This window comes from Colias eurytheme, chromosome 32 (genome assembly GCF_061535395.1).
Source record: "Colias eurytheme isolate Ceu_HAF_F1 chromosome 32, ilColEury1 Martin Lab GWU primary, whole genome shotgun sequence".
Lineage (NCBI taxonomy): Eukaryota > Metazoa > Arthropoda > Insecta > Lepidoptera > Pieridae > Colias > Colias eurytheme.
The window spans coordinates 747,453-771,352 of record NC_143011.1 but is presented as its reverse complement, the minus strand read 5'-3'; the positions used below and the strand labels follow the sequence as shown (position 1 = coordinate 771,352).

The 23,900-nt window shown below is 34.9% G+C and overlaps 1 long non-coding RNA gene across 2 annotated transcripts; it reads right to left on the bottom strand.

The window, feature by feature from the left end:
- Window positions 1-1,852: 1,852 nt before the first annotated feature.
- Window positions 1,853-23,142, bottom strand: LOC149895096 (uncharacterized). Of its 2 annotated transcripts, XR_016458511.1 has the most exons (5): window positions 23,127-23,142; window positions 22,694-22,804; window positions 3,102-3,430; window positions 2,671-2,814; window positions 1,853-2,258 (listed from the first exon to the last, which is right to left on the bottom strand). It is a non-coding gene; the product is annotated as an uncharacterized LOC149895096 (long non-coding RNA). The 2 variants fall into 2 exon arrangements; XR_016458510.1 differs by lacking the exons at window positions 3,102-3,430; window positions 22,694-22,804; window positions 23,127-23,142 and having other exon boundaries at window positions 2,671-3,095.
- Between the last annotated feature and the right edge of the window lie 758 nt (window positions 23,143-23,900).

The window sequence follows — 23,900 nt, the reverse complement described above, 5'->3', positions numbered from 1 at the left end:
CGGGCTGCAAGCAGCCCGCGAGCTTCCGTGTGCTCTAAGAGTTTTAATAAACGATGTTGTTTTTTTATCTATAATAATTATTCTAGCTATCATCAGCTCTTGGACTATAGCAATATAATTTCTAATTTTTATTTTGTCAGAAAAAAAAGTCCAAGACAACACTTACTCAATTAAACAAACAAGTACTTAATCGCAATTCATCGTTTCATAATCATAAAATATATATATATACATGTTTATATAGGGTATATTATGACAAAAAACGCTAAGAGATCATTGATGTAAAAAAAATACACCGAAATTGTACGTTTTTTCTATTATAATCATTATACAATTATACATGTTTCAACAACAGAATGTAATTGGCAATGTAATTTGTGTATTTTTGTTGTATGTACATACTTATAGTTGTACCAACTAAAAAGAAAATAACAAACTGACACATTTAAGTTAATTAAATGTAATACCTGTATATTTATACTGTGTTACATCAATCTTTAATATTGTTATTATGTTTCATAAACAAAAATTAGGCCAAAAATATAATTAACATACTTAACTGGTGATTCCATTTTGTACTGATACAAAGCCTGTTTTATATATACATATTATATATTGAAGAATAATAATTGAAAAAATAATGTTTAAAAATCTTACACCACCATACTTCATAATTTGATCGATATTCATTAATCATATAATATGTACTATGTACTACCCTATTTTTCTTATTTAATTAAAAGTATAAAAAAGCGAAATATAAGAAAAAATAAATAAATCAATGCTCAGTTTTCGAGCAGCCTAGTCTCTAAGATCCCAGCCGATAAATTACTTGTCTTTAAATATATATATTAAACATTATAATACAAAATTTAAATATCACTAATTTCTCTTTCAGTTTTGAACGACTTCGATAGTATAGAAAGCGATTGTTTTTAACAGAAGCAATAATGAAAATAGAAGATTGAAATTATTTAATGAAAAAATGATCTTGGCAAAACGTGTTTTTAAAAGATACAATACAAAATAAGATACCTAAATAATGTGTTTTAATTTCATTGAACATATTCATATACCTACAAATAATGATTACCTCTTGTCTTGTTTAAAAACTAACAAAAAACTGAATTATATAAACAAGTACTCCTGTGGAGTGTAGCTGATATTAAAATTAAATGTTAAGTAGGTAGGTAGGTAGTTCGTTATGTAAAACCTCGAAATAATAGTTTGTTATCGTTATTTTTTCTTATCTAGTTACATTAAATTGATTTGTTGATTTTTAATTGAAGTTGTTTTCTCAATATTTCTAGTCCCTTAGGTATTTTAGTAATTTAGCTGCAAGCCAATAATTTAAATAGTAGTTAGGACCAATAATATTACTTAGTTAAAATCTTAAAATTTTCATTTGTCAATATCATTCATCAGTGTTTTTTTTTTTTTTAATTCTATCATTTTATAATCCTCGTAGTGCCTTTTTTAATTTATGTACCTACCTACTGAATTAGGTGTTAGGAAGTTATACCTAAGTTTATTATAAAAAGATAAAAATATAGTTATTTATATCAGTTCCATCTGTCGGTTTGCAATGATTAATTTGTTAAGTTCTTCATACACTGTTTATTGAATCGAACATGTGAATAATGATTTTAGTAGTTCATTTCTATGTGTTTCTATGGCAAGTACTAAACATTGTCTTGTGTAGTAGATGATAGGCAATTTATCTAAACAAAACTTTAATTATTTCAATAATAAAACAGCTATCTTCATAGATTATTTACATATTATATCAAAATTTAGTTTCATAAAATCAATAATCATAATTATTTTTGAATTGCGAATAAAACAACAATAATTGAAACTAAAATGGTTTTATTAACATAACTATATTATTCAACTAATGGTAACAGTAATACATTTTTTCATACAACTTAAATAAAATCTATACATAAAAAAAACGTAGGAAAATACACTTGAATATTTTTTGGGTGCGATTTACAAAATAATAATCGAAGCAAAAAATATGCTACCCCGGGCTAGACGTAAACAGTAGTGCATGGATAAACTTAAAATTTTGAATAAATATTATAAAAACAGGTCGGATCAATATATTAAAGGCTAAACATAATATAATATAACATCTTGCTAAGACCAATAGGAGCGTAACAATGCGGATCTTCCACGGAGCACGATGGTGGTCTGTTTCGTGCTTTCACGTGTTTCTTCTTAGTGACGCTGCTTTGAGCACCTGGCGCGTCTGGCTGAAATTGTTTAAAATATGAATACATATTTTTGTTATCCTTTTTCACATGCATGAGTATGAGTATCAATCAAAAATCAAGAATAGTCCATAATAAAAATTAGATTGAAATTCAATTTATGAATAGATATAATATGAATTCTTGAAAGTCACAACTTTGGTTTTTAACAGCGATGTTTATTATAAAACTTATTGTTTGTGACGAGAGTTTTATAGTTAGAAATTAAAGATTTTAATGTATTTTACAACAAATATAGTTAAGTAATACTTAATAGTATGTATAAATTTATAAAAAAATATATTTTGTTCTAATAGTAACAGAGGTTGCATTGAGGAAACTATTTTTGATCAATACTTTATGTAGTTTGATCGTTTCATAAACAAAAATTAGGCCAAAAATATAATTAACATACTTAACTGGTGATTCCATTTTGTACTGATACAAAGCCTGTTTTATATATGTACAATATTTTGACTTCAATTATTCCTTTTATTTGTTGTGTCATTCCTCCTCTTGATGAAACTGTCTTTATGTTATAGAGTAATTTGTGGCATTTCTGAAAAAAAAAACCACATTTAATGAAAACCTTCAATTTGTCAAAACTAAATCAAATAATTGGGACCACCACATTGCAGGCAGCTTTCAAATAAAAAAAAAGAATTCTCAAAATCGGTTTTCCCAGTGAAAAATTATGATGTAACAAAGCGAAAAAGAGAATAAGTCCAATTTCGAAGTCGATTAAAATGTAAATTTAATCATGATGTGTTATTTATTATATTTATGCAGTTTAAATGTTTCACAAACAGGAATTAATTAGGTCAATAAATATATTATGTACTTAACTTGCTATTTTTTCTCATCAAAATTCTTCATCAAAACTTTATATGTACTTAATATGTAAAATATTTTGCCCTCAAGTCCTTTTATTGGTAAAATAAGTAGTATCTTTCTTCCTATGGATGAAACTGGTCTTTTATATTTTCCTATTTCAACTGGGATTCAATTGTGGCGTTTCTGAAAAAAAAAAAACATTAATCAAGATATTATGTTATTTTAATGCTCCTTTTTAGACAAACAGGAATTATGCCAAACAAATATAATATACTTAACTTGTGATTTAATGTTGTCATATTAAACCTATTCTTTTGTGTTGTTTGTCCGTCTTCTGCGATCTGGAAAATATGAAATATATAAGTTGTATCATAAATTTAGAAACATAATAAGAAGATTATAAAAGATAATATAAACCTATGACAAATATCCGCAAAAAGGAACACTGTTTTCAATTTTTTTGACTGGCAGCGAGGTGTTTCACATCATACTGAGCAAATTATATCTGAAACTTTCTGTATTAATGCAAAACTACCACCTCCTCCTTTATCCAGGCTTGGGACTGGCTGCGATGAGGTAGAATAAAATAATCTCATAAAATTTATTCTATTCACCCTCAAACACAGGCGGAGTTACCTAACTACCGTCTAAGTACTCGATATACACTAATTACTACTATTATACTTAACTATAAAAGAAATAAAAATTGTAAAGTGTGTTTATGATTGACACGTGTTTAAGTAAAGCGTTATGCGTGTAATAAAATAAAATTAAATAAATATAACCATGATTCTATCAAAAATACATACTTAGGTATACACGTAAATAAAATGTATGAATAAAATATCTACATTCTACATCAATAATTTACACGATCTAAATTAATTTACTCTAGTTTACTCTAGTCTATATACCTATAAACTAAACTTAATTGATTTTATGTACATAAAAATATAGTTTGTGTTGTGCATGTAAGTTTATGTTAAAAAACAAAATTGATTGATCTACATAGAAAATTGAAGCATAGCGAGACAAAATATTTAAATATTACTGTAAAATGCGCTCAGCGAATGTAAAAGTACGATATTAGAAGTAATGATGTAGCGCGTTGTACTGTAAATATACGTCGGACGTGATGCAATTTATAAAAATGAAATGATAGCCCTTCGAATATAGAATAACGATGGATCATGAAAGACGATAGCGGGCGCTTTTAGTCCAACGGAAGGAATGGATCCGCGGACGGTACCGGGCCGGTGTCGGGCGGAGCTGCGCGCGAGCGGCCTCGCTCGGCGGCGAGACGTGGCCGGGCCGGCGCGCGCCGCGGCGGGCGCAGGAGCGGCTCTGTCGCAGAGGTGAGTGCGGTGCGGTGAGGTGAGTGCGGTCGCTTTGCATTGGCGCTGCGTCGCGCCTGCAGTGATGGCGGTGGCTAGATGTAGACAGTGTCGAAACAATAGAATATTACGATTGATAATGCGGGGCGTTTCTCTCAAGTTGTGTGTATTAATATTTATATTACATTACATCTCATATAATATGTCATAATTGTGCTAACCTAACCAAAATATTTGCGTATTTGAAAAAAAAAATGGACAGATCACGGATACACAAAATAAAAACAATTTTATGTTCTTATAAATAATAGTTATTTATTCTAAGTATCAAATTTGATAAATGTTGAGTTATTATTTTATTAATATACCGTGAAATATTCACAAAACGAAAGATGTCGTTTACTTAAGTCAAAGCAGTATCATGAAAGGTCGGGAACCTTCAGAGGCTGGGAAACGTTGCCCAGGCTTTTTTTTCTCTTTTTCCTATAAATCGCATTTTACTTTTCCAAAAAGCTGGTAAATCTCAGTAAAATGAGCATTCTTTCGATTTCTTTTGCTGCAAAGATTTCGTAGTGGGATTATGTTGTAGGCAATAAAAAGACAAAAAGCAAAACAGAATATTGTTCATTGACAATTAAATAAAAATAATCATATTTTTACATTTAAGTTGTGCTTAAAATTCAGTGATTTAACTTTATTTACCATGGTTATTTCCGAGATACCAAATTAGGCTTATTTTTCCGAAATTAACCGAATAGAAATAATATTTATTAACTATCAAATTATGTGGTAATATAAAATGTGCTAACCCTAAGCTTTTTTTGATGCTGAGCAATGTTGTAAAATATAGATCGCTACATTATTAGGAAATTTTGCCCACCATTGTAACTCTTGTATAAAACAACCTTCAGTGGTAGTTATAATATTTCAAACGTTATTTAATAACATATTATGAGTAACCTGTGTTTTTGCCATCATGCACAAACATCAACTTGAATTTTCACTATTTTTGCCCGCGAAATCACACATGATATTCGACGAGTTACAACAAGTTGCTAATTTAAGTTAGCGACACATACGGCATGAGTGTTGTCAGATATAATGTTGCCAGTGTGAAGGTATTTTTGCAATTTAAAAATTTGCATATGAATTGATCTTCGGGCAAAGATATCCTTGGTAAAAAAATCACAATAAGACACTATGCATTTTCGAAGTAATTATGATATTGATTAATTGTTTTTGATAATATAGTTTTTTTTTTTGCGTTGAATTTTATATATATAAATATTCAAGAATATGGTTATCATACTAACAAAAGATGTTTTCAATTCTTAGAGTATTTCATACATTTTACATTGTCTTACTAAAATATTGTAAATAACAAAAACTTATAGGTGATACGTAAACATAAAAGTTCTACTTATGTATCTAAGAAAAACAAAAATTATATTTTATAGATATATTATATGCATGTGAAAAAAGCAATTGATTGTAGTTTACTAACAATTCTTCAGTCCTCGATTTAGGTTTGGAGTTTGTACGATAACAGTACTTACTACATAGTCACTTTAATTATTTTAAGCAAGCAAGCAATGAAATGTTACAAATTACAAAATAAATAACCAGTCGACCAGTTGTATTCCTACATTAGGTACATTAAGATGAAATGTATTTTACATAATGATAGTATGTAGGTACTCTATATACAATGAGTTCTTAATATTACAGGTTAACGTTGCCTTTTTTTAAATTACATAGTATAAACTATAACGTATTAAGAAGAATTTAGAGAAGATATAAAGAAGAGAAAAAAGAATAGGCACAGTGGTGTAATTAAATAACACGAAACGAAAAGGGCGAGTTACATAAGAAGGTATAGCGAAAAAATAGAAGAGTTGCCTGATACTTTAATTCAATAAAGTTTCTCTCAAAGAAGAGAAGGCAGAGTAAAAGTAAGGAAGAAAGTTTTTATTTTTGCAATACGAATTACAATATTATAACTTTAAAATTTATTGTAAAATAACTGTTGACAACGTAATTTGGGAATGTATGTTAATATTTTTTTTCTCATAAGTACTTACATAATAATCGACAACCAACATTTGTTTTAAACTTTTGTTCCATTTAAAACGAGATAAAAGAATAAATTTATACGAATACATTTTTTAATACTTAATTACTTATATAATAAATCTTGATCTTGCTTGATTGAGGTGATTCAAAATACTGGAATTACTAATTATACGCTATTCACATATCGAACTATTCCACCATACTTCAATACTGAATACAGTCAAGTATTTTTATGTAAATTAAAATTCATTAACTCCACTCGCTTGCAGGATCCGTGCGATCAACCCCACCGGGTGAGACCCTTTTGGGAAGCCCAGCGAGTGCGATCAGCAACCGGATAGAATTCATGTTCTTGTTTGGATGTCGTTTCAGAAAATATTATCATACAAATCAATCATAAAAGCATAGCCTTCAGTGTTTTATTTGATGTCGTTAATATTAGGATTTTAGTTTCATGTTCGTTCGGTTATAATTTGCACTTCAGTTTAGTTCCAAAACTATGTGACCTCACATTAAACGACGGCAACTGGATCATAATGCCATTTTGATGATTTCATGTTTGTTTGGCTATTGCGTCTGACCAATGTTTTCATTGTTCTCATTTCTACATATATTTCAGTACGAGACCGTATGACTGTTTATTATAATAGTAAAATGGCTATTTTAATTATATAACGTATGTAATTCCAGTATTTGTTTCTTGTTTCGTTGATGCGGCAAATATATTCTTGATGTTCTATCATAATTATTTTTTTCGTTTTTTTTTTTTTGGTATTTTTTTGTTTTTGTTCTTTTTTTTTGGCTTTTTTATATTTTTTGTTTTCTGATATTTTTTATGTATTTTTTTTGGTAGCTTTTGCTGTACAATTTGCTGTTTTAAATATAATTATTAAAAATATATTTAAATTTATACAAATTAAAGGCATACGAAATAATCTAAGAAGTGAAACTGCCACCCTATTATTTACGTTAGTAACAAATGCTTGAATTTATTCGATGTGATGAATAACCATATTCTTGTGACAATATTTTTTACATAAAATACTCGTAAGTGCATATGCATGCTTTGCGCAGGTGTGATTATTATAATACATAATCTGTAATCAAAGTTTCAATTTATGAGGATTCGGGTATAATTTACAATTTAAGTATTGAAAATGTGATGATTGGTGTACAATGGGTCATCAGCTTTGCTTTGAAGAACACTTCAAGCAAATTTTTATATTGCTAAAGTACCTTCATACTTCATACATTCAAAGTATTTGGTGTAAAATAGTTGGTTAATATGTCTGACAACACCGCCTATTGAGTGTGTCGCTAACTTAAATCAGCAACTTGTTGAAACTCGTGTGATTTCGCGGGCAAAGAATGGTGAAAGTTCAAGTGATAGTTTGATGGCTAGTTCAAGTGATGAAAACACAGGTTGCTTTTACTCATAATATGTTTTTTGATGCGACCATCGTTGATCTTAAGGCCCCAAAGATTTTCTATCGGGTTGAGGTCCGGCGATCTTGAGGGCCACTGAATTACCCTTACGTCAGTGTGTGAACGAAACCAGGCTCTTACGATCCTCGCATTATGAATTGAACAATTATCTTGAACAAAATCAAATTGTGGCACTTCGTTCTCCGGGTAAACATTACGGACTGTCGGTAGCATTGCATTCTGAAGCACGTCGATATAATTTACAGCCGTCGCTCGAGGAGGTAGAGAACACAATTCTCCTACACCATCCGCACTCATAAATATTTTCGGAAATTCGACCTGATTCTCTATTTGGGATTACATGATCATCTTTATACCGCGTTGAATTATCGCCAAAGGTGAAGACGTCCATGCTGACTGGATTTAAACGTTTTTTCATCACAAAACACTGTATTAGACCAATCAAACTCTAAGCGCTCTCTGGCGAAGTTCAGACGAGCAAGTCTGTGAGCATCCGTCAAATATATTTTCTTGACGTAATGCCTGTGGTGCAACCCCATGTAATGTAGATGATTCCATATTGTTTGGGCACTCACATCGAACATCTCCGCAAAATGTTTTGTGGGCTCTTCTCGTTCTCTATCGTTATTGGAGAGTGCAGGCCGGCGACCACTTCTTCTGTGATCCAACAAACTTCCCTCCTGTCCTTCACGATGAATCCAAAAGCGGACAGAATGCCTCGATATATTCAAATTCCGGGATATCGCACTGATACTGCTTCCCTCATTAAATTGGGCAATTATTTGTGCTCTTTCGGCAATGGTCAAGTTGGCAGGCATTGAGATGATTTTATATGCAGTTGATTGAAAAATAACACGGAAAATATATCGATTTTTTGCACATTTTTGCATATACATATTTGACAAAATGTCAATTGTCAGTTTTCTTTTTCAAATGGAATTCGGTTGTCTATTTAAATAGTTTTTATTACTTTTGTTTGGAAACATTTCAATTATTGCTTTGTAGAAAGTAATGTCCTTTTCATTTATACTAAAGGTTAAAATGTCATGTACTTATATGTGACATATGACGTATGAATACTAAATACATAGGTTTACGTCATGATAATGTTGTCTCTTTCAGTAATATCTTTTTATAACGAACCTTGTTGTAATTTTCGATAACCGGGAAACTAAATCAAAACTGGTACACCACTTTCTTGGATGACCGTACAATGATGGGCAAAATTACCTAATAATTATACAGTATAGTATATTAATAAACATGTCCATTTAAATTTTGTTTACATGATAGTGATAAAATTCACTCAACATTTTATCAAATTTGATACTTCGAATTAATAACAATTTATAGGAACATAAAATTAAAATTGTTTTTATTTTGTGTATCCATTTTTTTTCAAATACGTAAATATTTTGGTTAGGTGAGCACAATTATGACATATTATATGAGATGTAATATAAATATTAATACATACAACTTGAGAGAAACGCCCCGCATTATCAATCGTAATATTCTATTGTTTCGACACTGTCTACATCTAGTCACCGCCATCACTGCAGGCGCGACGCAGCGCCAATGCAAAGCGACTTAGGGCACCGCACTCACCTCTGCGACAGAGTCGCTCCTGCGCCTCCCACGGCCGGCCGCCGGCTCCGGAACTCACGACCTACCGCCTTGCAGAGGACTCTCGACACGCATTTCCACCTGTCACCGAGCCGATAAGGTCCAATCAAATCCATTTAAATTCCTATGAACCAAGCAGCTGCTATGACTTACGTATCCATGGCATTATTAAATATAAGAAAAGTTCAGTCAATTTTATAAATTACTGTCACCGCCACTGACATATAAATACTCGACAATACGCATACAACCTTAAAACCAATAACAAACTTATACATTCGCTCTCGCATTTTACTTTAATACAAATAATTTGTTACACAGTGTTTCAACTTTAACGTAGAATCAATTCGTTTTTTAATGTTAGCGTCGTGATGATAAGAGTTCATAAAAAAATACGCACAATGTAAACGTTGGCAACATGATTTGATTTTAATAATTGATTTCTGATATAGAACGGAGGTGAACAATTTCATTCCAGGAAGCCGAGTGTGTAATGCTTGCAAGTGTAACTCGTCAATCTACCAAGCAAAGTGAATAGTGTAATGCATGGTGGGAAATCCCTAAAGTAACTGTGGAATGACGACGTTATTAACGTAAGGTTTACCGTCTATTAATTTTTCCCTATGTACAAGAAGCATTAAATCGTTCCTATCCCGTACGCGACCTAATGCCACGTACAACTGTCCGTGACTGAAGACATCCGATCTTAAATCAATGCCAACCCTATTAATGGTTTGGCCTTGACTCTTGTGAATGGTCATTGCATAGCACACCTGAAGGGGAAATTGCAATCGACACATTTCTATCGGACTATTATGATCAATGGGGGCTTTGAACATGATTCGCGGTATAAAAAACAATTCGGCTATTCCCGGTTTCTGAACTGTTATCAATCGAGGTGAAGTCCCTACGATTATAACTTTCGTACCATTAACTAAATGATCCGAAAAACTAAGGTTACGTATTATCATGCAAATGCATCCTACTTTTAATGTGAGATCGTGTTCTGGTATACCTTTAGGGTGCATACCATTCAACACGTCCACGCCTAAATACAATTCGTCAGTGTCATCCGTGGCCGTTTTATCTACTGAATAGAAATGTAAAAGATCGCCTGGCAAACGGTCTAATACAGTTCTATTTATTTCCCTAATATTAGAATTGTGAGTTGAAAGAATGGCTCTACCTATGCAAACTTCTGGCTCGTGTTCTAATAGGAAATCCGAAAAAACAAAATTAATTAACTCATTTAAATCTGTAGTAAATGATAAAAGTGAAAGGTCTATTAAATTTTGACAAGATCTGCCGACCTTTACCGAATGTAAAGGCAAATTGTTAGAACCTATTTGAAGCAAAAAATCGGAAAATACACTATCTTCACTACACCTCTGAGGTGTAGTTAGTGAAAAAGTCTTTAAACTCTGCCATAAGGGCGATGATTTTACTGAGGCATTAAATATATCGGAATGACACTTGGCATTGGTAACTACTGGTGGAATCTGACGAAAGTCTCCGGCAAAGATGATAACCTTTCCCCCGAAACTTTTATTAGACTTTGTCAAGTCTTGCAAAGACCTATCTAACAAATGAATGAGGTACTTGTGTACCATCGGCGCTTCGTCGTAAATAATTAAATCGGAGTGTAGTATGAGTTCAGCTCTCTGGGTTCCGTTTGTTACATACCAATACCCTAAATCGTCAATAGCGCTCAACGGATACCTAAACATACTGTGCGCGGTCATACCGCCTACATAGTTCTGCGCGGCAATACCTGAACTCGCAGTGCACAAAACTACACCGTTTAGTACGCCCCTCACGTACGCTGCTATCGTATTTAAAAGCAACGTTTTACCAGTGCCTGCCGGACCGTCTATATAAATAGCACTTTCGTTACTATTGCGAAAAACATCATCAGTTAGCAAATTTTGCACATATTCGAACACTTGCCGCTGGTCATGAGACAGCTTGGGTGTCCAAATATCTACAAATTCGCGTAACCCGTCTGCATCGTGTAGAGCCTTCTCACGGCCTAATTCGGTAGTGTCATCGCGCGCGTCAGGCAAACCCTGCTCTAACAAACACGTACCATGTTTTCGCAATAGACGGTCAATTTGAACCAAGGCCTGGGTGTACGCTCTATCCGGATCGTTATCTACGCGGTTAAGGATGTCTTCAGCCAGCTCATTTTTAAATTTTTCCCACAGTGTCGCTACTGCTACCCCGTTAACAGCCAATAATACGAAAAAGTTACGCAGGCGTGGTCCGGTCAAAAAACATGAAGCTTCCTGCATAGCTATCTCGTATTCGGCTTCATCGTTGGCGATCCCAACGGCTTTAGCGGCTTCCTGGAATGTGTTACAATTTGGACCACCCAAATTATAAAGATCCCTGTAACTACGGCAGGGGTGTAAAGCTAACAGTAATCTTAAATAAAATTGTTCACCTCTGTTGGGCGCGACCCAAAATAAACGCGTCACTATTTCTCCCCTCTGTCTTTTAGTCAAAAATTTTCCGTTATTCATTTCGTAAATGATTGTATTTTTTGTTGAGGGGCGGCTTGAATGAACTATGTACCTCTCGTAAAAATCTAAATATGTTAACCTATCAAATTCTTCACCGAGGGGACGATTAAAATACGTGATGAGATCTGAATCTGAATTTTTAACCGCACGTTCTTCATTTCCCGCCTTAAAAAAAACAGACTGGTGATTTTCTAAATGAACATCTAACATTTTTACAGTAGGCTCACGTCCCGTGACGTCAAACTCAAAAACTCTCCAAGCAGCCTCACCAGAACCGATGTATCGTTTTGTGACGTACTGTTCTATTTCGTTATTTTTGTGTTCATCTGGAACAATGGCGACTCGAGCCTCGTCTGGACCTTTGGTCATATATTTGAAAAGATATTTAATTACAGTTCGAGTGGACACTGATTCTAAATTTAAATGACAATCGTATCTAAGGAGAAGGGCAGCGTTGTATGGTACTATCCACAAATCACTAATTTCTACATCCCTCCCTCTGTATTTAATGGTGGCTGTATTTTTACTATTACGCTTTAAATTTATAAACCCTTTATCATTACAGTGTGTGACCTCTGTCTCTGGTTTTGGGAAATAGCTTGTACATTTTTTTTTTTCACTATCCCAACATTTTAAATCTGTCCTATGCGGTGGACCGCATGGACCATGAACCATATAATCTAAAACGGCTTTCCTCAATTTTCCATCAGCTTCTGAAGCGTCAGGAATATCTGCTCTAATAAATTTATCTACATCAGTACCGTGAACGGGGCCACCACCCTCGACTGCAAAACAGATATGAGCGTGTGGTAATCCCCGTTTTTGGAACTCTATTACATATAAAATATAAACAATTTTACCAAACCAAACCCCTGTGCGAAGATCCCTCAAAAGTTGTTGTAATTTAATATTAAAAACTCTAGCACAAATTGAAGGCGTATTATGATGACCTGTTGTTGAATTTTGTATTTCAGGCCATTTGGGATTGCATGTTAAAGTTAAAAGAAAAGATGGCAATCCTAATCTGTTAACTACAGCCATAGCATCCATATACTTTTGCTTCATATATCTAGGCCCCCCCGTGTAACTACTCGGCAAATAAACTCTACCAGGCACAACCCCACCCTCTCCTCGAATAGTCTCATCTACACTGATTTGCTGTAAAACTGACTCTACTTCTCTTAATGGAGCGGAACGGAGAGCATTATCCGTGTTACCTTTTTGGATGTTATACAGGTAACGAAGTCTTTCTTCTAAAATCCTACATTGCATATCAACTAACCACTCTTCGGACAAACGATTATAATCGTTGAAACGGGGTTCGCTCAGAAGGAGACATCTAACGTATTTGTTCTGGGTTAGTTTTGCTCCATTATTGTCCGTTTTGTTAGGAAACCATCCAGGGTTACCGTGCGGATACAATAATGGATATTGAAAAGTTTCATATAAGGGGTGCATTATATCTACTGTGTGAGGCTTTTTGTCGCCAATTTTCCAGATTGCAATGGCGCGCGGAATATAGCGCTCCTGCTCATTACTAATAATGGCAGCAATCTCGTTGCCCAAAGGCATATCACCGAGAATGTTGCCATGTGTGCGTCGTGTGGTGTGTTCAAAAATGAGGTGTGCGTGGTCGGATGGTTCTTGGCTCAGCCGCTTGAAGCACTCTATATAAGGGTTATGACTATGCAAGAAATTAGTGATGGACCGAATGACTGTTAAATCTAGATTTAAATTTGAAGCGATGCTCTCTCGCTCACTGTTATTATAATATATAAAGCTACACTACCACTGACTGACTCACTGACTGACATCGGTTTTCTCGGAAACTACGTGGAAAGTGGGGGGGATTTTGACGTGATCGTGTAGAGGTGCGCCGAGTGACCAGAGGAAAAATATAGCGATCTCGATCATCTTCGAAAACCGAGTGGACCCCTGGAGGTGCGCAAAAACGGTGATACCTGGAGGGGGGGTGTCTGAACAAAAAATGCTCGGAACTGGTGGCGATTACCAGGGGTGGTGGAAAAATGGGGATTTTCGCGAAAACAAGATGGCCGCCGTACTTTGCCAAAATCGCCGTTTATGAATCCTTACGTCTCAAATTTGGCACACGTGCTCTGTTCGAGCCGGCGAATCGATCGGTGCCCCGTTCGAGTGGCTCCGGGCCCCAGTTTCCAACTTCCATACAACATAAAATCCAACGGCCCGCGGAAACGGTGCGAGTTGGGTGGGGGGTGTCGGAACTAAAAATGATCACCACCCTGGGACGCTACCAGGGAGCCATAGTGGGTCGCTCGATTTTGGAATTTTTCCATTTTTGGCGCAAACATAAAAAGGTGCATATAGCCGAGGTGGCGCATCGCGGAAATACACTCACACCATGTTCGTACTCGCCCAGCTCCCAGGATATCCAGAAAAATACGAAATCTTAAACTTTCCCTCATCTCGCGAAGACGGTCAACGGCCCGCGCAAACGGTAGCAGCTACATCTGGGGTGCTCGAACTAAACTTGTAGTAGACCTCGAGCAATTACCACAGATAGTGAAAAAAATTCAAAATGGCGGAAAAAATGGCCGCCGCCATACAAATACTAAAACGGCCATCGCTGGTCCGATCGCGCTGAAACTTGGCACAGGGGCTTTAATCGAGACGCACATTAAGTTGGCATACTCATCATCGAGTTTCCACCTCTGGTTTCCGAGTTTCATACAACGCGAAATTCGACGGCTCTCCGAAACAGCGTCAGATAGGTGGGGGGTGTAGAACTAAAAAATGATCAGAAACATGGGGCGCTACCAGGGCAATCGAGAAATTTCAAATTGGACGCAATTTTTTTTTCAAAAATGGCCAATTTTTCAAAGCAAGATGGTGGCGCCGATTACTTTACGATCTATCTGAAAATTGATTTCTGTGCTCTAATCGGCCAGATTTACAAAACTGCATACTCAGAATTTCTCTCCGACCCTCGGTTTCCATTTTCCATACATCACGAAATTCAACGGCTCTCTGAACCGGTGGCAGGTAGGTCGGGGTCGCCGAAGTAAAAAATGCTTCAAAACCTGGTCCGCTTCCAGGCATATAAAAATTTTTGGTAAAAAGCGAAATTTTTTTTTCGAAAATTTTGTATGGAAATTTCCATAGTAGGAAGGGTAATTGAATAGCAACGGCAAAAGACGGTGCCGCGGGCTGCTTGCTGCCCGCGCACCGCGCAACCTCGAAGATCGACAGCCTCCCGGAGTAGAAAATATTTATTAACTTTTGAACTACCGCACGAGCCAAGCGAGCGAAGCGAGCGAATCATGGCAGCGGCTGGCGTAAATATTCAAATAGGTAGCGAGGAGCGAAGCGACGAGCGAGTTAGGTTAACTTTTGAACTACCGCACTAGCCAAGCGAGCGAAGCGAGCAAGTCACGTCAGCGGCCGGCGTAAATATTCAAAGAAGTAGCGAGGAGCGAAGCGACGAGCGAGTTAACTTTTGAACTACTGCACTAGCCAAGCGAGCGAAGCGAGCAAGTCACGTCAGCGGCCGGCGTTAATATTCAAAGAAGTAGCGAGGAGCGAAGCGACGAGCGAGTTAGGTTAACTTTTGAACTACCGCACTAGCCAAGCGAGCGAAGCGAGCAAGTCACGTCAGCGGCCTGCGTAAATATTCAAAGAAGTAGCGAGGAGCGAAGCGACGAGCGAGTTAGGTTATTTTTGAACTACCGTACTAGCCAAGCGAGCGAAGCGAGCAAGTCACGTCAGCGGCCGGCGTAAATATTCAAAGAAGTAGCGAGGAGCGAAGCGACGAGCAAGTTAGGTTAACTTTTGAACTACCGCACTAGCCAAGCGAGCGAAGCGAGCAAGTCACGTCAGCGGCCGGCGTAAATACTCAAAGAAGTAGCGAGGAGCGAAGCGACGAGCGAGTTAGGTTACTTTTGAACTACCGCACTAGCCAAGCGAGCGAAGCGAGCAAGTCACGTCAGCGGCCGGCGTAAATATTCAAATAGGGAGCGAGGAGCGAAGCGACGAGCGTGTTAAGTAAACTCTTTAACAGTTTATTATGAAAAGTCACTGCCCGCTATCGATTAGACACCTAAAAATGATGAAATTCGGGGATCACGTTTCAAGAATTTAACCAATATTTGAATAAGTAATTTATAATTTTTGTCAAGACTTCTGCAGGGATCCCGAGTTACATTGTTCTTGAAAGATATTTTTTGGTTAAATAATATATTAAATTTATGATGTTTGGTGAATTAAAATTGATAAAGAGTATGGCCAAATTATTATACTCGGTTCCTTTTTTCTTATAGCAAACAATGTTGTTTAAAATGTAGATGGCTTTCACTTATTAGGTATATTCTGTATATTATAGTAAGAAGTATAAAATGTACAGTAGCAATAGCTATCAAGTTTTCAGAGATATCATGGTTATTCAAATTGAAATTTATACACTTTATTACTATTTTTCATCTATAATATAATACCATCAATGGGTCAATCAGTCTGAGTTATTCAATATTAATAATACTAATAACTTTCTGGAATCTTAGACAAACACCTCAAATAAATGAAATTCGGGATCACGTTTCAAAAATTTAACCAATATTTGAATAAGTAATTTATAAGCATTTTCGACTGACTGTAGAATCGCTGTTATACGTAGGTTAAAAACTATTAAAACTACGTTAAAAAAACCGACTTTAAAAACGGAAAAGTAGGTTCTTATTTTTAGTGCCGAAAGCATAATGAATTTGATTTTAAACGAAGCTACTAAAAATACTGAAGTTTTCAATACGTAATAATATACACATCTTCACACATTTGTTGAGTGAATGAGCCAATCGTTCACGCTTTATAGCGTAGAACTTACACCAAGAGTAGTGTAGTTTTTGTATCAAAAATAGCCAATTTTTTGTATTGCGAATAATTTAATTGAATTGCAAGTACATAGGTAGTTCTTGTATCAAAAAATAGCGTAGTTTAATAAGTGCTTAGTGCTTGGCACCGACTTCAAACCTATGTAGTGAATAACACTAACAATAATATGTAGTAATTAATTATTTTTTACTTTTCCGTTTTTGAAGTCGGTTTTTTTAAAGTAGTTATTTTTATAGTGTAACGATATCTTAATCGATACACTCTTTGACAGTAGTCCTATGGCTTTCACTTAGATATTTTTATAGTGCCGAAAGCATAATGAATTTGATTTTAAACGACGCTACTAAAAAGACTTGAAGTTTTCAATATGTTTTATACATCTTCACACATTTATTGTCTTGAACAGTTTATTATGAAAAGTCACCGCTATTGATTAGACACCTCAAATAAATGAAATTCGGGATCACGTTTCAAAAATTTAACCAATATTTGAATAATGTAATTTATAAGCAGTTTCGACTGACTGTAGAATCGCTGTTAGCAGATGTAACAAATGGACAGGAAATTCGAATGCATTTTCAAATGACTGAAGATTTCTGCCCTGGGATGAGCCGCGAGCTGCTTGCAGCTCGCGCACCACGCGCCCTCGAAGGTGGACAGCCCCCCGGAATAGAAAATATTTGAATGGGAAATTTATAAGCACTTCCGATTGACTGCGGAATCGCTGTTAGCAGATAATAACAAATTGACGGGGAATTTGAATGCATTTTCAAATGACTGAAGATATCTGCCCTGGGATGCTTCCACACCACGCTCCCTCGAAGGTGGACAGCCTCCCGAAGTGGAAAATACTTGAATGGGGAATTTATAAGCATTACCGACTGACTGTATAATCGCTGTTAGCAGATGTAAGAAATGGACAGAAAATTCGAATGCATTTTCAAATGACTGCCCTATTGCTTCAACCCAGGGGCAAAAGGGGCTCGCGGGCTGCTTGCAGCCCGCGCACAATGCTCCCTCGAAGGTCGACAGCATTCCAGAATAGAAAATTTATGAATTGGGAATTTATAAGCACTTCCGATTGACTGTGGAATCGCAGTTAGCAGAAAATTATAAATGGACTTGGAATTCTAACACATTTTCTAATGACTGCCCTATTGCTTCAACCCAGGGGCAAAAGGGGCTCGCGGGCTGCTTGCAGCCCGCGCACAACGCACCAGCTAGTCATAAATATAAAGTCCAGCCGGGTTAGTAGTTTCTGAGTACGCAAGATCGAAAACTCTGTGATAAACCCTCCCTTGAATTTTTAAAAATGATACCCCCGTTGTTGGATGCTGAAATCCGTGTGAAACACCTAACGCACTAAAAGCAAATAAATTATTATAAGCCCTTGGTTTATGCAAAAAGGAAGGGAAGCTATAAAATGGTTCATTTAAAGGCGGGAAATTCTGAACGTTATAAGCGCCAGCCCCACAACACCACTTGATACGATTCTTTTCCTCAAAGAACAATCTAGCATTACAGTACCTACACAAAAACGCTTCCCTATCTAATAATGAAATGTTTTTAAAACTATACAATTTGACGACAGTTAAGCCGTCGCCACTCTTTGTACCTATTAAATTGTTTGAATTCCGTAATTCAACGTCTAGATTTCGATTTACTTGATTGTACCTATCTACAGCTTGCCTATTAACCTGCGGATTAGATTGTGTATACTTTTGAACGGCTTGCCTATTAACTTCTGGATTACTTTTACTAAACTTTTGACTGGCCTGCCTATGAATCTCGGGATTATTCTTACTATATCTTTCGACTGCTCGTTTATTGATCTCGGGATTACTCTCATTATATTTTTTAACTGCCTGCCTATTAACCTCGGGATGATTCTTATTATATTTTGTGACCGCTTTTAAATGAGAATCTGCATCTATAGATCGCCTACCTGGTCGTCCCCTTTTACGTCCTACCTCTACTGAATTTATTGATGAACTATCATCCGAATCTAAATTGGCATTGTTTTGTTTGTGTGCTTTAGAATTATTTTTTTTAGCCGGTCTACCGCGTTTCCTACCTACATTACTAACGTCGGGTAATTTTGTGATGCAGACAACGGGTGTGAGTGTTGTTAGTTTAGGGTCGCGAATATTTTTCAGTAAAATTATTGGTTTTAGGGAATTTAGTTTAGGGTCATATTTTGGGGGTATACCTTTTTTAACTAAAACTACTGGCTTTAAAATAGATAATTTAGGGTCGTCTACACTAACTAATTGGTCGTCTACACTAACTAATTGGTCGTCTACACTAACTAATTGGTCGTCTACACTAACTAATTGGTCGTCTACACTAACTAATTGGTCGTCTACACTAACTAATTGGTCGTCTACACTAACTAATTGGTCGTCTACACTAACTGATTGGTCGTCTACACTAACAAATTGGTCGTCTACACTAACAAATTGGTCGTCTACATTAACTAATTCATTATTAATATTTACACTATGAAAATGATTTAAAATAATTTTATGGATTTGATATTGACTACCAAACGACGGATTCCAAAACAAAAATTTTGCAAGAGTATCTATATTGTCGCACTGAAAGAGACGTGCGGCTCCTACCGAATGCGGGTTATGGACGTATTTATTATTCGCGTCTACGTTATGGCTATTAAAAATAAAATATTTATTATTTGACCTCCAAAAAGATATTGTATTATTGGCGCCGGTGAAGAGGTAGCTATGTGTGGAGTCGTTGTGTGTAGTGTGAAATATTTTATTTTTTAGGATTAATTTTAACTGTAAAGTGTAAGTGGCTATGTCGCTGTCACATGTGGGAAACAGCCCGTTGTCGATCCAACTATCGTTGTCTGCCATCGATTTAATTTTAGCCAAATAGGTCCCTACACGTATATCAGAAGGCAATTCTTCAGGGTATAAATGAGGATGATTGTGCGCAACCCCAAGTGGTCTTATTTGAATATATAACATATCACCAAAGTCTAAAATAGTGTCTATATTTTCCTGAGAAAATACGGCCCTATTTAGAATAGAAGAATATACAGCCGCGCATGTTGCCATCGCGACACATTGTGCGTTGTTACCCTTAAACCGGGGATCGGCTTGATGCGTTGACCCTTTAATAATAATTTAACCGATTAAAATAATAATAAAAACAAAATGACATTTTATCAGGTCAGAAAAAACATAATATGAATATAGAAACATCTATTATGTAATATATGTTAAGCAAATTGAAATGTTCCAAACAAAGAATGCATTGTATGATTATAAAATAAAAATCCGTATGAAATAGGTATATTAAAGAAAGTATCCCTAGTGAAATTTCAAATTACCAGTCCATAAAATTTTTAACACAAAAATATCAAGTCGATTAGATAGATACCTATTGGTACGGGAGCCAGGTACAAATTTAGTTAATTATTTCCTCTCAAGAGATAATTCGTCAGACGCCTCAGAGTATAGTATTATAAAGCCTCGTGAACGTCAGCTGGCGCTCGGTCGGGGGGGGTGAGCAGTTGTAGCCTCCCACGCACGTAGGAAAAAAAAATACATTAATTCATTAATTTCCTCTCAGCAAAAAATTTGTCAAATTGTAGCTAACCCAATATCTCAACGAAAAAAAATAATCAGCTGGTTACAACATGGTGTATTATACGTCAGCTGGTGTCTCGAACATGAAAGTTAAATTTAAAGAAAAATTTATTTCCCGTGATTTCCTCTCAAACAAAAATTTACCTGATGATAGCTTATATGTAACTGTGGATAAATATATAGGTCAGCTGGCTGTATCTTGGTGAAAAAACCGTCAGCTGATACGGGAGGCTACAACCGCTCTTCCCCCCAACCGAGCTCCAGCTGACGTTCACGAGGCTTCATAATACTATACTTTGATGCATTTTACTAATTACGGCTTGAGAGGAACTTGGTCATAAAATCTGTTCCTGGCTCCCGTACCACTCTAAAAAATACGTAACTCGTTACGAAATACCTATGAATAGAAAATGTGGCGTCATTGTAGGTACCTACCCCGCAATCTATAAAAAAATATTCGCAACGAGACGTAGCAGTATACTATCTAATATCTAATATATATTATAAAGGCGAAAGTTTGTATGGATGTATGGATGTGTGGATGTTTGTTACTCTTTCACGTAAAAACTACTGAACCGATTACAATGAAATTTAGCACACATATAGAGGGTAACTTGGATTAACACATAGGATAGGTTTTATCCCGGAAATCCCACGGGAACGGGAACTATGCGGGTTTTCCTTTGCAAACGCGGGCGAAGCCGCGGGCGGTATTCTAATATCTAATATATCTAATATATATATGTATTATAAAGGCGAAAGTTTGTAAGGATGTATGGATGTTTGTTACTCTTTCACATAAAAACTACTGAACCGATTATAATGAAATTTAGCACACATATATAGGGTAACTTGGATTAACACATAGTATAGTTTTTATCCCGGAAATCCCACGGGAACGGGAACTATGCGGGTTTTCCTTTGCAAACGCGGGCGAAGCCGCGGGCGGAAATCTAGTACTCATATAATCAAAGATATCTAGAATTATTTAACATGTTCATTTTAATCCTATCAAAACTTACACTTACTATACCTATGTATTATTTTTATTACGCAATACGACGTATAATTTATGTAATATGTATCGGAAAGCATGTAACTCATTTTAGGTGAACTATTGTTTTTATAGGTAATAAGTCTTTAAACCTAACCTATTATTCTTTTATGGATAACATGGTACATAACTTTACTGTTATTGGCAATTATTAAGTCATAATACTTGGCTATAATTAACCGTATTAAATCAAAATCAAATCTTATTTATTACCTATCAATTAAAATTCTAGTAGGTATAGGTACTAAGTCGTTCTTCCGTCTCCAATAATATTCTAAAACCTGGTTTATAAATCTTGCTTTTAACTTTAAGAGTAGGTAGGTACCTACCTACAATAATTAATGTAAGTGTAAATTAACTTTGATACAAAATTTGAACAATGTGAAAAATGAAGTGGAATTAAACCGAAAATCAATATAAATATAAAACGTTCAATTACATACAAATATAAAAGCGTATCCGGGCCAATTTTAACTACTCACTGGCAGAAAGCTTTCATTGAAAAGAAAATAGGTATGGAATAATATGTCGGAGACAATATTATCATGATTTAATAAAATTATTATTTTTACTATATAATAATATTTAGGTAAAATTTTGAATATAATACTGAAGGAAGGAAAATATGGCGACCGACGCCGACAACCGCGGCTCATGGCTGTGCCCGCTCATCGCGCGACATTGCAGATCCGCGATTCCCGCGCATTATTTTACAACGAATTATGAAAAAAATATAGTACTGACACCTACCTAGTACTTACTATATTTATCTATACTTAAGAAAATTACTTTATTCTGTAATCGATTAGGTACATACGCAACTACATTATGAAAAATGTTTAACACTACTTGACAACGGCAATTACGTATAAGATGATAAGTATTAGATAGGTACCAATTTCACAAAAAAAAATCTTTGAATAATTATAAGAAATATCTACTTACCTACTTATTTAGAACATTTCAATTTGCACAAAAAAGAAAGATACAACCTGATTGATTACCTAACAGAGCCCTATGAAAATATGTACCTATGTTAATTATTAAATCTAATAAATTGAATAAAGCTTACCGGTAGCGATACACGCCATTGCCGCTGCGTTGCCGCCATTCTTGCTAGAAGATGCTTGGAACATGGTGAGAGCACGAGGTCAGGTAAAATCTCGAAGTTATCGAAAAGTTACTGAAAACGATACATGAATATTTTAAAACAAAGCATTAAACAAACATTACTCGTTTTCATTAAAATAATCAATCATCAATTCATTAAAACCATTGAAAAAAAAACAAAAGAATAAATCGTTATGAATAAGAATGAAGACTTTTTGTAATTACCTAAACTAAGTAATATATTTAATCGTTAGTTAATTATTAATTAGCAAAATATATAAAGAAAACAAACTCATTATTCACTCAATTCACTCAAAAACAAAGAATATACTACTCTCTAGCTCAAAGTACAATTATGAGAGCAATAATTAATGCTAATATGTAAATCGACTTACCCTGCGAACAGACGAAATGGTAATGAAAGAGGAATGGCGCGGGCACAGAATATATATACTCGGGGGAGAGCGCGAGCTTTTCGGTTAATTTTTAATTTCTAAACCACCGGAAGTAAAAATCCAGTCGCGACATATTGCAAACATTACGAAAAAGTGGGAATAGACAATTTCACAGTTTTGTAATTTTTTCATAATTAAAAATATATAATAATAAATTAATTAATATTTTGTGGTTACGTAGGTATTTTGAATATCTCTTATGTTTAATTAATATATGTATATAACAAAAAAATAATTTCAAAACAATCTGTATAATATTCATATGTAACCGGCTAATGGTATAAATATAATAATTCATACCTATGAATTATATTTATAAAAGTTTTTTACGAAAATATATTATGTATTATATTAAAATTAATAAATACTAATAATATTTAAAAAAATAGGTAGTGACTAATGTTTAATATAATTATTACAATTATTCAAATATTTATGCTACGGCCACACTACCGTGATAATTAGGCATGACGACAGTATCCATAATTAATGTTCGAATTGGTGATTTTAAGGGAAAATGTATTATATATAAATTAAAAATAGTGACTTAGAAATATTAAAAACATTAAGATTAATGAGATTATCAATAAAATAAAACATTGAAATTCTGCAGTCGGCCATTTTGACTGAAACACGCGTGACGTCACTTCTACGTAAACAACTCACAACAACTTCGCGGCAGGTGTATTTTGTTGTTATGAATATGCTGAGAAT